The sequence below is a fragment of the Arachis stenosperma genome, chromosome 1 (assembly GCF_014773155.1).
Source record: "Arachis stenosperma cultivar V10309 chromosome 1, arast.V10309.gnm1.PFL2, whole genome shotgun sequence".
NCBI lineage: Eukaryota > Viridiplantae > Streptophyta > Magnoliopsida > Fabales > Fabaceae > Arachis > Arachis stenosperma.
Window position 1 is genome coordinate 3783455 of NC_080377.1, and position 15561 is coordinate 3799015.

Sequence of the window (15561 nt, forward strand, 5' to 3'; positions counted from 1 at the left end):
ATTCTAAAAAAAATTTAAATTAGACACTTTAATTCCCAACTCAAATTAATTACTCGATTGATCCTTAAACAAGTTCACTTTTTACATGATACCGATACATATAAAATGTATACATACATCTCTATAGAAAAAAATGCAGCTTGATGGGCACTAGTTTTTAAATTTTATATATTCCAACTTCCAAGCTCATCATGAAGTCCCCTGCTCTCTTTATTCCTGCTAAAATATCCCAGTAGCTTCAGCTTTAATTCCAAGAAAAAGAAAACAACAAATAAGCAAATCAAACAATTCATTTTAGAATTCAGGACCACATGTAACTAACTTGTAACTTCCTTAATTTACCGCCACTCCCCTTCGTGCCGTTTATGCCGTTCGAGTTGGAGGAAACTGCACCCGCAGAATCGCCGATGAAATCGCTATTTTGCCACGATGCTGCATTACCTGACTGAAATCCAGCCCAACCCAAAGGCCCAATCTGAGTTCAAGACCATGAAAACCTAGCAATAAATCCCCCGAATCCTACTCTCTCATTCTCTTTCAGTCTAAAATTTTCAATGTGACTGTGTGAGATTGTGAGACTTCCCCTTTGACTCCAGTTCCGGTAAGACCTCCTCCTTCTCCCTCTGTTGTGTGTGACTTCAGTCTCTTCCTTCCTCTATTTTCTCTAGTAAGTACTTCAATATTGTTCAATGAATTTGAGGTACACTTGTATTTGTACTTCTGTTATGTTGTTTTTTTATTTATTCTGTTCTTATGATTTATGAAAGTAAGATTGATGATTCTGCTGCTGAGTGTTGAATTATTAAAATCTAAAATGATTATTGAATCTGAATTAATTTAGTTGAATTTTGGTCTTGTATATCTTGTTTTGGACTGATTAAATTTTGCTCTGCTATATGGAAAGCATGAAAAGAGATGTGAAATTTTATTCTTTTATAAATAACATGGGGACATGAAAAATAAAGTTTGATATGAATGTGGTTATCCAATAAGGTGCCCTAGATCAAAAGGGGTGGCTTATGCAATTGAAATCGTTAGCGGTCTGATGATGGTGCTTGATTTTTTATTTTGATTGTTTTGATTTTAATCTGTTTGTTATTGAGTATTTTTTTTATTGTTTTGCCAAAGCTTGGCTTAAAGAATAAGAAGAGAAAGAAATTAAGAAGAATCAAGAATGTATTCAACATGGCCTCGTTCATTGTTAAAGAAAGACGTTAATGCCCTTTCTGAGGCACCTTCTTTCAGAGGGTCCAAATTCAGGTTTTCTTGTTCTCCAAGATGAAGCAGCACAAAGCTACTGGTTCTTTGGTTTGTTTAAAAACACAAACATCAGCCATTTCCCTTTTCCTCAGAGCATGAATCTTACCGTCAGTTATACTGTTAATAGAGGAGAAAGTGGGTCCACAACGGATTGCGACGAAGTTATGTTCATTCCAGTTCTTAATCAGCCCTTGTCTTCCAACCGCTACTATGTTATATGGAGGAAAGGAAAGCATCAAGGGTATGTATGCTAATCTTTCTCCCTCCATGCTTGAATCCACAAAATAATTAATCTTGCATTGGAATTGATATGTTTTATGGATATCCATCAATTTATCTTGTCAATTTGAAACTGGCTATCATGTTCTCTACTCAATAGAAGCACATAAGAATATATATACGAATTTGGAATTAGAGAAAGTGTTCATACTGTCGTATATGTATATGTGATTTATGGTGTCATAAATCTTTTTAAACCACAAAAACTATATTTTTAAAGATTGAAGCACCTACCAAAAAGAAAAAAAAATTCCAAAGATGTATTATTTTCTCTAAAATGTATTAGCATTAAGTTCTAAAGATTTAAAAAAATTGACAAAAAATAACGAATAATCTAGTTCAATTTCTGTTGATAAAAAAAAAAAAGTTGACGCGGTACTATACTACTATCTAAGATTTCCACATAAATATTTGCTTTTGGCACATTAGTGTTTTTTTTTTTTCAACAATAAGAAAGCTATTTGGCAATGAGTTACTTTTATCAATTTTTAAAATGCATTTTTTATCATTATTTTCTTAGTTTACCCTACTATAGTACTATTACTATTCTACAAACTGTTTTGTTATGTTGACGAGCAGGAAGGCATGTACAAGTTCAAAGGAAGAGGATATGAGAACTTGTTTATGCTTCAATTTTGTGAAAGATGTTAAACCAAGACCTTTGGACCCCTTCAACCAATATCAACAATTCCAGATAATCAAGAAGAGTTATGGTTTCCATGCAAAGTCTGTTGCTCCTGATGGGTTCCCTCCTTTATTCTTAAGGAGGAAAGGTTGGAAAGTTGCAGCTTCTACACCCAGGAATTACAATTTGGAAGAAGCTCTTGGCCTAAATCAATTGTTGCGCGGTCAATTACCGGCATTTGATTTCCCATTGTCTAATGATAGTTCTGGTTCTGTGGTTATTGGGAATTGGTACTGTCCATTTATGTTTGTGAAGGAAGGAATGGAACTCAAGGACCAAATGGAAAGATCTGTGTTTTACACATTGACACTTGAGCAAAGATGGGAGAAGATTTTGTCAATGAAGAATAGTAGTGTTTTTGGTAGTAAAGGTAATGATGGGGTGTTAGTGGATGTTGTTGTTGAAACAGAATTTGCTATGGTGGGTAGAAAGGAAGCTAAGTGGCGTGAAGGGAATGGTGTTGATGGAGGTTTGGTTTAGTGTGGGAAGAGAGGTTAGTGTTGGATTGAATTTGGTTATTGTGGAGAGAATGAAATGGGGAGCAAGAAAGAGGTGGTTGGTTGGGTAGGAATAAGAGGCATGAGAGGATAATTAGAGATGAGAAATTTGAAGGGGGAAATAAATGGGAAAATTTTGGGTGTTATGTGCTTGTGGAAAGCTTTGTTTTGAGGAGAATGGATGGAAGCTTTGTGTTAACTTATGGTTTCCGACACACTAATCAAATTATGTGTAAATGGGAGTGATGACCACCTTGTCATTTGTTTCTTATGACTTATGTACATACTAGTTTGGAAACTATTTGGATATAAAAAAATGAAAGATGTATGCTTTTAGTGGTATGAAACAATCCGAAAGTACTTCTATTGCAAGTGTCCATATCAAAAGCTCAACCCTCAAAATATATAATATGGTTATTTTATAAAGATATGAGATAGTATTACGAATATTTAAATGGTTCAATTAAACATATTTAATCAAATAAAGATATTTTCATATCTCATTGTGATCTTAACACGAAGAACGATCAGTGATGGGAATTAAGTATGGATCATCTCTTTTTGTAGCTGTCACTCAATTTTTTAATTATGTCCAACCCCCTTAATTTGTATCCCATTTGAAAGTTTTCAATTGTTTCGTACCGGTTGTTTGATAAAAGAAATCGGTCTGGCAATCAAATTCCTAACCAACATTCAAAATTGAATATCCCTCTTATCTTATAAGATATATATGATAAACAAATTCCTACTATAAAAAAGAGTTAAGGGTTCACTCAGGTACAATATACATTCCTAACTTTCACCTAGGCGTTGCCGAAGTGTCTTAAGTGTCTTTGCAAGTATTGTCCCCCGCTCCAAGAATTCCATCCCGTTGAAAAGGGATATTTTTAATTGTTATTGAAGAATGATATTTTTATTACATAAATAAAAATAATTATTTAGTCATTTAACAAAAATAATTATATAAATATATTTATTTTTTATAATGATTTATGAGTGTATTTTTATATACATAATAATAGGGTAAATGACATGAACAAATAAAATAACATTTAAATTTACATTATTGACCTAAAAGAAACGCTACATGCATGTCCGGTTTTGTCAATAAAACTATGTAAATCGAATCTAATAAACTCGATTTGCCCTTCCTATATATAAATTGAATGAAATGGATTCAATTTAGCCATACCAGTGGTAAATCGAAATAGATAGATTCGATTTAATATGAATGTATGTTGCATTATATAAATCGAAGTAAATGGTTTGATTTATTATATGAGACACAACATGATATAAATCGAAGTTAATGAATTCGATTTATATGTATAAGGGGCCAATGGTAGTAAATTGAAGCTAATAAATTCAATTTATATATATGGATCAATGTTATAAATTGAATTAAATAAATTCGAATTAGCTACGAGGCTTGTCTATATAAATACGAGCAAAAAGTTAAATTCTTAATAAAGTGTGATTCATAATGGCTAGTGAAAATTATTTTTTAGTTCTTGTGTACTATGAGGAACGTTTAAAAAAAACGTGAGAGGGAATAAAATTTACTGATAAAGATTTGTTGAGTGTATTTATCAAACCTTCTACGAATTTTGTTGAGTTTCAAAATACTATAATCCAAAAACTGGGACTACATGGCATAAATTTACAGAATTTCTATTTCTATTGTACGAGATGGTGTGAAATATGACTCCTTTGTGATAGACAGTGATGAAGATTTACAAGTTTTGTTTCATTATTGTCGTCAATTTCCCAAGGCAAGAACCTATGAGCTATTGGCCAAGTTTGGAGATATTGTTTATAGTTTTGAAGGATCGAACGAAAATCCTCAATTTTTAGTAATGCCAGGAGCTTTTAGTTCAATGCCTATTGGAGCCTCTTCATCTGTGCCTATCATTGCACCTGAGACAGTTTTGGTGGTATCTCCATCATTCGCAATTGATCTAAACCGCGACGATGATGGAGAAATAGGTGATAATCGACCTTTCGGTTAGATTGCTATTACGATGGCCGATACTCGTGTTATGATTTCGGTTTTCAGGTAGGGTGGAGAACCAGATGGTGTCGAAGATGTACTACGGGATGATGATGATGTGGAGTCCGCCGTAATTGATGATGATAGCAATGATGATCTAGGGAGGAGTATTCTAATTGTGGGTGGGGGAGCATCTAGTTCATGAACTCAGCAATACCCCACGTACTTTTCGACTTTAGACTTGGAGGCCATGAGAAAAACTGGGTTATCAGATGTAGCATGTGAATTTGAGGCCAGAGATACACATGATACCAGAGGTCTAGATGAGTTCCAAGTTGGTGAGTAGTTTTAAGATAAAGAGGAAGTCGTCTTAAGCGTGAAGACTTATAAGATCCACCGTGAGGTTGAGTATAAAGTGCTAGAATTTGATCATGTCAAGTACTATGTAAAGTGTAAAGAGTTTGGCAACGGTTGCACATAGTTGATTCGGATCACTCGTCGCTAGCAGAGGAGTACTTGGGAGGTAAGACGGTATAATGGACCTCATAAGAGCTACATCGATATCTAATGATCACAAGATACTTGACTATCATGTTATACCTGCTTTCATACTACCTATGATAAGAGCTTATGCTACCGTGTCGATAAAGGTACTGCAAAAGTCGACAGAGGCACATTTTGAACAAAGTCCATGCAGGTCGGCCACCCTCAATGTACGTCTCAAAATCCGTTAGACATCCACTAACGCACTTACTGTAACTGGTACACCACATCCTATAGAGTAGTCGTGCACCCTCCCGAATGGAATATGAAAGATATGCGTCACCGGACACTACCTCTCGATAAATGCACATACTAGCGGCTCATTGATAAACCCCAATTTGACGGTTTATCTTGCGTTGAATTTAGAGTATTTTGTAGACCTTTTCTCACATTTACCCAATGAATTAGCATGGTTTTGTATATTCTCCTTTAATTGCGCTTAAGAGTGAAAACATGCTTTTTAGGTCTTAAAATAGCTAAATTTAATTCACCTTGATTCCATTAGATGCCTTGATATGTTTGTTAAGTAATTTTAGATTTAGGAGGCAAAGATTGGATCAAGGGAATGAAGAAAAAGCATGTAAAGTTGGAGAACTTATAAAGAAATGAAAGAACCGGAAAGTTGTCAAGCCTGACCTCTTGGCATTTAAACGACCATAACTTGCGCTACAGAGGTCCAAATGATGCGGTTTCAGTTGCATTGGAAAGCTAACATCCGGGACTTCGAAACGATATAAGATTTGACATAGTTGCATTGCGCATAGGGGCGCGCACACGCACAGTACGCGGACGCGCCGATGGTGGCACATGACCCACTTAATGCAACTCGTGGCCAGCGATTTTAGAAGCCTTGTGGGCCCAATCCAACTCATTTCTGATGCTATTTAAGCCAAGGATTGAAGGGGAATCAATATACTTATCATCATTAGCCATAGTTTAGTTTTAGAAGTAGTTAGAGTTAGTTTCTAGAGAGAGAAGCTCTCTCTTCTCTCTAGAACTAGGATTAGGATTATGATTAAATTTAGCTCTTAGATCTAGATTTAGATTCATCTTCTTCTACTTCTATCTCCTCAATTCCTTGTTGTTACATTCATCATTCTTATATTCTTTTGTTGTAATATCCTTTATGTTGTTCTTATACTTTGTTGTAGATCTACTCTTGTTCCTTCCATTTTCTTTCAATTCAATTCAAGGTAAATCATAATAATTGTGTTCCTTTTGAATTGTTGTTGTTAATTCTTTGCAATAATTGTTGTTAGATTTTGTTCTTGTTGTTGATTTACTATGCTTTCCTTTTATGCCTTCCAAGTGTTTGATGAAATGCTTGGTTGGATTTTAGAGTAGAATTTTGTGCTCTTGGTTTGGAAAGGTAACTTAGGAACTCTTGAGTTATTAGTGTCCAAATGATTGATGATTGGGAGCCATTGACTCTAGTTCTCACTAATAGTGAAGAGTTAGGACCTATGGACTTGGATTGATATATCTCATTTAACTTTCCTTTACTACTAGTTAGAGGATGATTTAATGAGATTAATCTTTGCCAATTCTCATATTGTGGCTAGTGATTAGGATAGAGAACCTTGCCCACCAACCCTTGCCAAGACCTTTTTAGCCATTAGTTTACTTTCTTGTCATTTATCTTTCATGTTTCTTATCAAAACCCCAAAAATAACTCATAACCAATAACAAGACACTTTATTGTAATTCCTAGGGAGAACGACCCGAGGTTCAATACTTCGGTTTATAAATTTAGGGGTTTGTTACTTGTGACAAATAATCTTTTGTATGAAAGGATCATTGATTTGTTTAGAAACTATACTTGCAACGAGAATTCATTTGTGAAATTCTATACCATAAAAAATCCAATCATCAAAATGGCGCCGTTGCCGGGGTATTGCAATGGTGTTGTGTTATTGGTTATTGTATATATGTGAATAGTGTGAATATCTTGCTTTTTGCTTTATTTGCTAGTTGTAGAGTTTTGTTTCTTTTATTTTCTATTAGCTTTTGTTTTTTTTTTTTTTTTTTCTTGCTATCATGAATTCTCACTTAGGCTATGAGTGTAGTTACAACTATGTTGTAGGTAATGGAAACATTAATGAGAATGTGTATCAAGAATGGGATAATCAAAGGTGGGAAGAGCCATATGCTTATGATCAATCTTCATGGCAACAACCTCCACCAATGCACTATGAAGAAGAGCCATTCTATGATGCATACCAATCCAATGGCTATCGTGAATCTCCTTGTGATTTTCAAGAACCACCACCATATGCCTATGAGCCATATCCTCAACATAGCTCTCAACCATACTCACAAGCCTCTTTCCATCAAACACCTCCACATGACCACAATCCATACCCACCATACCAACCATCTTTTGAGCTATATGAACCACCTATGGAACCACCACAATTCTATCACTATTACTCCCAAGAACCACCTCAATACACACAATCTTCACAACCTTACCAAGAAGAACCGCCTTCCTATTATGAACCTTTTCTCCAAAATAATGAACCTTCCTACCCACCCCAAGTCCCAGTAGACGATTCTCTCACTTTGTTACTTCAAGGATAAGAGGCCATGAAGCAGGATACACTTGAGTTTATGACCAACTTAACTAAGGTAGTGCACGCTTTAGCCTACCAATGTTTGAACACTCAAGGTACTTCCGTAGCCACATGCGAAAAATCTAAAGAAGAGCAAAGTATGAAAGAGAAATTGGAAAATCTGGTGGAGAAGGAAGAACCAAGTTTTGTGTTGGAACGATTGGAGAAGCCTATGATCATTGAAGAAAAGGAAGAAGTGGTTGAAGATTTAAGAGATGTTGAAAGTCCAAGGGAATGTAGCATCATAGAGCACTCTTCCAAGAAGCTTGATATTGATGTTGAGGAGGGTGCACAACCTCCAAGGCATATCATCGTTGGAGACTTGGAAGAGGCTTATCAAGAGATGGATTCAATCATGGATGAATTTCTCTCTACAATGGAATCCTCTCCCATTGGACATGAAGTTAAAAATTATAAAAGAATATGCACAACCTCCCATACCCTTGGTGAGTAACGAAAAAGAGAGTGAATTGGAGGAGAGCTACCAAGAGAGAAAAGTTGGCATGGTGTATATCGAAATTGAAGAATATGAAGAGGTTGATCAAGAGATGGATTCATTCATCAATGAATTCCTATCCAAAATTGAATCACCTCCCATTGGGGCAAGATGAAGTTCTTGAAGACAACACCAAGCCAAGTGAAAAAGGGGAAATGGTTGAAATTGAAGAAGCTTGCAAAGAGGTGGAAACAACCAAGGAAGAGCCTAAAGAAGTAGACCTTGCTTTGTCTAAGTGTGGGGAAGCCTCCCTTCTCAAGTCACCATCCAACACAACATTCAAGTGGGTAAAAATCTCATCCCTAAGCTTTAATTTCTCACTTGAATATGGTTTGATTGAAAGTGATGGTCAACTTAGAGCTCTTTGTGGAGTTAAGAGTAGGAAAGATTTGTGTAGTGGTTGGAAACATCATTCTAAGCTCATGATGGTTGCAAGTCCAAAATTCAAGAGAATTAGTTGGTGTAGAACCAAATTGCATGGGTCTAGGAAGTTGTTTCGAAGCTTCTTTTAGAATTCTAATGTCATGCCACCCACATGGACTAATAATGATCAACTCAAAGACGGGTGTCAAAACAAAGTGTGGGATCCCGGATCGCACAAGGAAAATCAATTTTGGGAGCCCACAATCCATGAAGAACCCCATCAAAGCTTGGGGGAATTGAACTCGAAGAATGGAATTTATTGGAAATGCAAGCATTGGTGGATGTTCCAAGATGAATACAAGCACAAGCCACCTTGAGAGGAGCTCCCCATAAGTCCAACTTAAGGACAATAAACAAAAGTGTAAGGTGGGGGACACCCCACCATGGTAATATCTTTTCATTTTCTCTTTTGTAAATATTGGTAGAATTTGTATAATTTCTTGTTTTATTGCTTAGTTGAGTATATTTGGTAGTCTAGTATGTTAAATAAGATTTTAGGGTGTTTTGGTAGCTGTTTGGAGGTTTGGAATACTTGGATTGGTGCAAAAAGATAGAAATTTTTTTGAAAAACAGAGCACCATCCGCGCGTATGCGCACTGTGCGCGTACGCGTGCCTAAGCGTTTTCGACCATCCACGCGTAAGCGCACTGTACGCGTACGCGTAGATGTAAAAATTTCACCTCCTGCCAAAAACCCGAGAGTTAGGCCTGCACTGAGCGAACGTTGGGTCTTAGGCACAACCCAATACACGCGTGTGCGCACCTGGCGCGTACGCGTCCAAAGGGCTAATTTCGCAATGCACGCGCACGCACGCTGCGCGCGCGCGCGTCGATTGCACGATCTACACTCCTGGTACTTTTACCCGAGAGTTGTGCCAGACTTGGGCCGACATTACGCCTCCGGCCTAACTCGACGCACGCGTGGGAGCACATGCCGCGTACGCGTCCTTCAACCAATATGCACATCGACGCGTAAGCATGCATGACGCGCACGCGTCAGTATATAAAAAAAAAGTTTTTTTTACCCGCTTCCATTTTCTTTTGCTCATCGCATTCGCATACTTCTACTCTTTCCATTTTCATTTAGATTTTATAACATGTTTTCAATTTTTTTTCTAAGTGTCATTTCAATAATGGTGTTGCATCTTTCATACTCAGTTGTTGAGAATTCCTTGCATTCTTTGGGTGCTTTAAGACTTGTTTCTCATTAATTGTAATCTTTGTTCCACACACCAAGATTAGTGCTTTAACCCTCTCTAACTCACTACTCTTTGTTCTTATACTTCCACATCATTGAGTTAGGATGGAACCAAATGCTTTCATGCGTATCACTAATCTTGTTTGTGTCAATTCTTATTTGATCTTGATGCTCAATATGTTTTTCATGCTTTAACTTTACTCTTGCATCAAGTATTAGTTGATAGGCCTTGGCTTATATTGTTTTCTCTTTTACATGCGTAGCTAACATGTAGTGAGAACCCTACTTTTATTTGGCATTAGCCCCCGCCTATGTTCTATTTACTTTCATATCTTTGTTATAGGCATAATTTTCTTTCTTTTTTCTTTCCTTTTAGGTTGGCCACCAAGAAGGGAGAAATGAATAGCTTTAAATGGGGCAACAAACAAGTCATCCACACAACCGTTTGAGGAGCTCATCAATTGTAGCAACCCGTCCACATTGCTCTTCTTTGCATGCACCGAGGACGGTGCAATCTTCAAGTGTGGGGAGGTCGTCGACCGATCTCCATGGGTAACAATTTGCTTTTTCAACACCAATGTTAGTTATTGCATTTGCATGATAGGTTGCATGTTAGTTAGAATTTGTACATATTTTACTACTTCTTTCTTATTAGGACTACTTGGTTAGAGTGATGAATTCTTTTCCGAGAAACTATTTTAGGGCACCCTACCAATTAAAACAATTTTTTTGTGGAACTTGCTTGAAAGAATGTATTTTGGAACATGGAAATTGAGCTAAGAACACAAGCTTGTGAGATTTGAGCCTAATGATGTGGTTACATCTTATAGCCACTTATTTTCCTTTTTGTGTGTAATTGTTCTCTTTCTATAATTGTAATCTTTGATTTATTTGAATCTATATGTCCATTATTCCTTGTATTCATGCATTTATATGATTGAGGCCATCACTTCATTAGCTCACTTACCCAAATAGCCTGTCTTTTACTCTCCATTGTAACCAATTTTGAGCCTACGCTTAACCTACTTGTTCTTAATATTAGCACATTACAAGCCTTAAAGCGAAAAACAATAAATGTCCTTTATTTGGATCTTTGATTAGTTTATATGCTAGTGTGTGTGAGCATCATTCAAGTGTGGGAAACTTGGGAGGGACATTGGTTGAGGTAAAAAGATGTGTTTGTTTTATATTTTATTATTTGGGAATCGGGTGCATACTCATGTGTTAATTAAATGTAAGTCCCTATGCCTTGATATTCTAGAAAAAAAATGAGGAAAATAAAGAAAAAGAGAAAGAAAAGTGAAACAAAAAAAAAAGAAAAAGAAAGAAAAAGAAGAAAAGAATAAAAAGGGGACAAAATGCCCCAAAGTAAAGTTCAATAAAAGAATCAATGCATAAGTGTTGTGAAATGAAAAGAAAATGCATGAGTATGTGGAAAAGTGAAGAATGGGTAGTTAGACTAGTATTCAATTGTATAGGTCATTATATAGGTTAGGTGGGAAAGTTTAAGCTAATCAAAGATTCAAATTCTAGTCCACTTGACCATATATAATCCTACCTTAACCCTAACCCCATTACAACCTAAAGAAAAGACCTCATGATAATTGTATGCATGCATTGAATAATTGTTGATTGTTAGATGAAAAATAAATCTTGGAAAGCATGATTATGGGAGAATTGAGTGAATCAACCCCAAACACCGAGCGACTAGAGCAAACACTTCCGGTGAGGGTTCGATGCTCAATTCCTTGATTCCCGGCTTTCATGAGCGTTCTTCTTGCAAGTCTTCTTGAACTTCACTTTTATATTTAAATTGGTAGGACTCATGAATCGTTATATGATCTTAAGCCCTACTTGTGCATGTATGTCTTGGAGATTGATTTATTTTTAACCAAGTAGGTAGAATCATTTTGCATTTAGTTGGATGCATATAGTTTCTTGCTTTGAATAAGTGTTATATCCCTTATTTCATTCTTGGTTTAGCATGAGGACATGCTAAGGTTTAAGTGTGGGGAGTTTGATAAACCCCAATTTGACGGTTTATCTTGCGTTGAATTTAGAGTATTTTGTAGACCTTTTCTCACATTTACCCAATGAATTAGCATGGTTTTGTATATTCTCCTTTAATTGCGCTTAAGAGTGAAAACATGCTTTTTAGGTCTTAAAATAGCTAAATTTAATTCACCTTGATTCCATTAGATGCCTTGATATGTTTGTTAAGTAATTTCAGATTTAGGAGGCAAAGATTGGATCAAGGAAATGAAGAAAACGCATGTAAAGTTGGAGAACTTATGAAGAAATGAAAGAACCGGAAAGCTGTCAAGCCTGACCTCTTGGCACTTAAATGACCATAACTTGAGCTACAGAGGTCCAAATGATGCGGTTCCAATTGTGTTGGAAAGCTAACATCCGGGGCTTCAAAACGATATAAGATTTTCCATAGTTGTATCGCGCATAGGGGCGCGCATGCGCACGGTACGCAGACGCGCTGATGGTGGCACATGACCCACTTAATGCAACTCGTGGCCAGCGATTTTAGAAGCCTTGTGGGTCCAATCCAACTCATTTCTGATGCTATTTAAGCCAAGGATTGAAGGGGAATCAACATACTTATCATCATTAGTCATAGTTTAGTTTTAGAAGTAGTTAGAGTTAGTTTCTAGAGAGAGAAACTCTCACTTCTCTCTAGGATTAGGATTAGGATAAAGTTTAGTTCTTAGATCTAGGTTTAGATTCATCTTCTTCTACTTCTATCTTCTCAATTCCTTGTTTTTACATTCATCATTCTTCTATTCTTTTGTTATAATTTCCTTTATGTTGTTCTCATACTTTGTTGTAGATCTACTCTTCTCTTTCAATTCAATTTGAGGTAATTCATAATAAATGTGTTTCTTTTAATTGTTGTTGTTAATTCCTTGCAATAACTGTTGTTAGATTTTGTTCTTGTTGTTGAATTACTATGCTTTTCTTTTATGCCTTCCAAGTGTTTGATGAAATGCTTGGTTGGATTTTAGAGTAGAATTTTGTGCTCTTGGTTTGGAAAGGTAACTTAGGAACTCTTGAGTTACTAGTGTCTAAGTGATTGATGATTGGGAGCCATTGACTCTAGTTCTCACTAATAGTGAAGAGTTAGGACCTATGGACTTGGATTGATATATCTCATTTAACTTTCCTTTACTACTAGTTAGAGGATGATTTAATGAGATTAATCTTTGCCAATTCTCATATTGTGGCTAGTGATTAGGATAGAGAACCTTGACCACCAACCCTTGCCAAGACCTTTTTAGCCATTAGTTTACTTTCTTGCCATTTATCTTTCATGTTTCTTATCAAAACCCCAAAAATAACTCATAACCAATAACAAGACACTTTATTGTAATTCCTAGGGAGAACGACCCGAGATTTGAATACTTCGGTTTATAAATTTAGGGGTTTGTTACTTGTGACAAATAATCTTTTGTATGAAATGATTATTGTTGGTTTAGAAACTATACTTCGACGAGATTTCATTTGTAAAATTCTAAACCGTCAATAATCTAATCATCACTCATCCAATCGAACCTAATGTCGTTGAGCCTCACAAGATGGTATAAGCCGGCCATTTGCAAGTATGATATAATTCTATAGTCTAGAGAGATACTATGCTACCTTCTCATGCTAGTGATACATCGAGTGGGCTGCATAATGATAAAAAAAAGTATTTTCTAAGAATCATAACAATTAACAAAATAATTCACTAAACAACTATTAAATAATGCATGCTTTTTTGAAGAAATACCCTAAACTCAAACAAATAATTTTACAATACCCATATTCCCAACAAATTAAAAAAAATCAAATATAATCTAAATCTAAATGCACTTAACATGGAGCATTCTAATTTAAAAAAAAAAAAACTTTAATGTAAAATTCTAACTCACTATTATCACTGACACTTTTAATCTAAATTAAATTCTAACTAAATTTTTAGTTACTAGTTAATCTAACATTTAAAACTTACAAACTCTAACAAAATTTCTAATCACTACTCTCACTAACAGTTATTTACAATCACAACTCTAAGTAGCATTTGTAATTTCAAAATTCTAACAAACTACTAAATTACTACTCTAACTACCATTTGTAGTTTAAAAATTCTAATTTCTAACTAACCCTTATAAACGAATACTTTAAGCAATTTAATATTACTAATATTTTTTATCTATCTTGAAACAAAAATTCATTCATTAACTTCTTTATTAATTCTTCTAACAATATAGACAACTTTCTCCAATCGATAGATACAATCTGGGTCATCTTCCATGTTTATAATTTTGAATCTTGTGGTATTGTTGTCTAACTTTTCTCTCTAGGGTACGTTTGGGGGTGAAAGAGATAGCGAAATGTAATTTGAAACAAATGAATTCGAATTTTATATATATATATATATATATATATATATATATATATATATATATATAGTAAATCGAACATATCTCATTCGATTTATCTTGGGTGCACGTTTCCTATAAATCAAAGCCTGCTGTTTTGATTTTCTATGGATCAGCCACATTCAATGTCTTAACCCTACTAAATCGAAACTGGTTATTTTATTTTATATCTTTTTATGCTAATTGAAATCATATTGATTCTATTTATATTGAAAAGTTGTAAATTGAAACTAATAAATTCTATTTACCTATAAATAGAAACAAGACAACTATAAAACGTTATTGCATTTAGGATATTCATGTAATATTGGCTTTCATTTGTTTTATTTATGTTTTTTATACTATAATAATATAATATCTTTTAAAAAATAAATACTGATATAGATAACTATAATTTATGTGGCAAGTTTTTTGTTCACTTTTTACATGGTACCGATACATATAAATTATTAATAATATCAAAACAATCACCTTATAAAATATATACATCTCTATAGAAAAAATGCCGGTTGATGGAGTGGTTTGGTTTAGTGTGGGAAGAGAGGTTAGTGTTGGATTGAATTTGGTTATTGTGGAGAGAATGAAATGGGAGCAAGAAAGAGGTGGTTGGTTGGGTAGGAATAAGAGGCAAGAGAGGATAATTAGAGATGAGAAATTTGAAGGGGGAATTCAATGGGAAAATTTTGGGTGTTATGTGCTTGTGGAAAGCTTTGTTTTGAAGAGAATGGATGGAAGCTTTGTGTTAACTTATGGTTTCAGACACACTCATCAAATTATGTGTAAATGGGAGTCATGACCACCTTGTCATTCGTTTCTTATGTACATATATAACTCTAGCAGCCACAACCCAAATGGTCCCTTCACAATGGCACGACATTACGACGGCGCAACGCAAGGGAGCACGCAACGGAGACAGGTTGCAGAAGCAACAAGTTAGCAAGGAAAGAGAGAAGATGACTGGTTTTTGGATGGGTTAGGGTTTGTTTATCAATTTGGAGATGATGCTGAAAGAACAAGATCAAACACATGTTTTTTTGAAATTGTGATGATTTGTCTGGTTAAGTGATTTAAAATTTTTTTAAAATTATTTGATGATTTAATTTTAATTTTAGTTGTTATTGAAGAAGTATATTTTTATTACAGAAAATA

General features: G+C 35.1%; 1 pseudogene; it reads left to right on the forward strand.

Annotated features, from left to right (window-relative positions):
* The first annotated feature begins 1133 nt into the window (after nucleotides 1–1133).
* On the forward strand, nucleotides 1134–15208 carry LOC130973854 (uncharacterized; annotated as a pseudogene).
* Nucleotides 15209–15561: the final 353 nt, after the last annotated feature.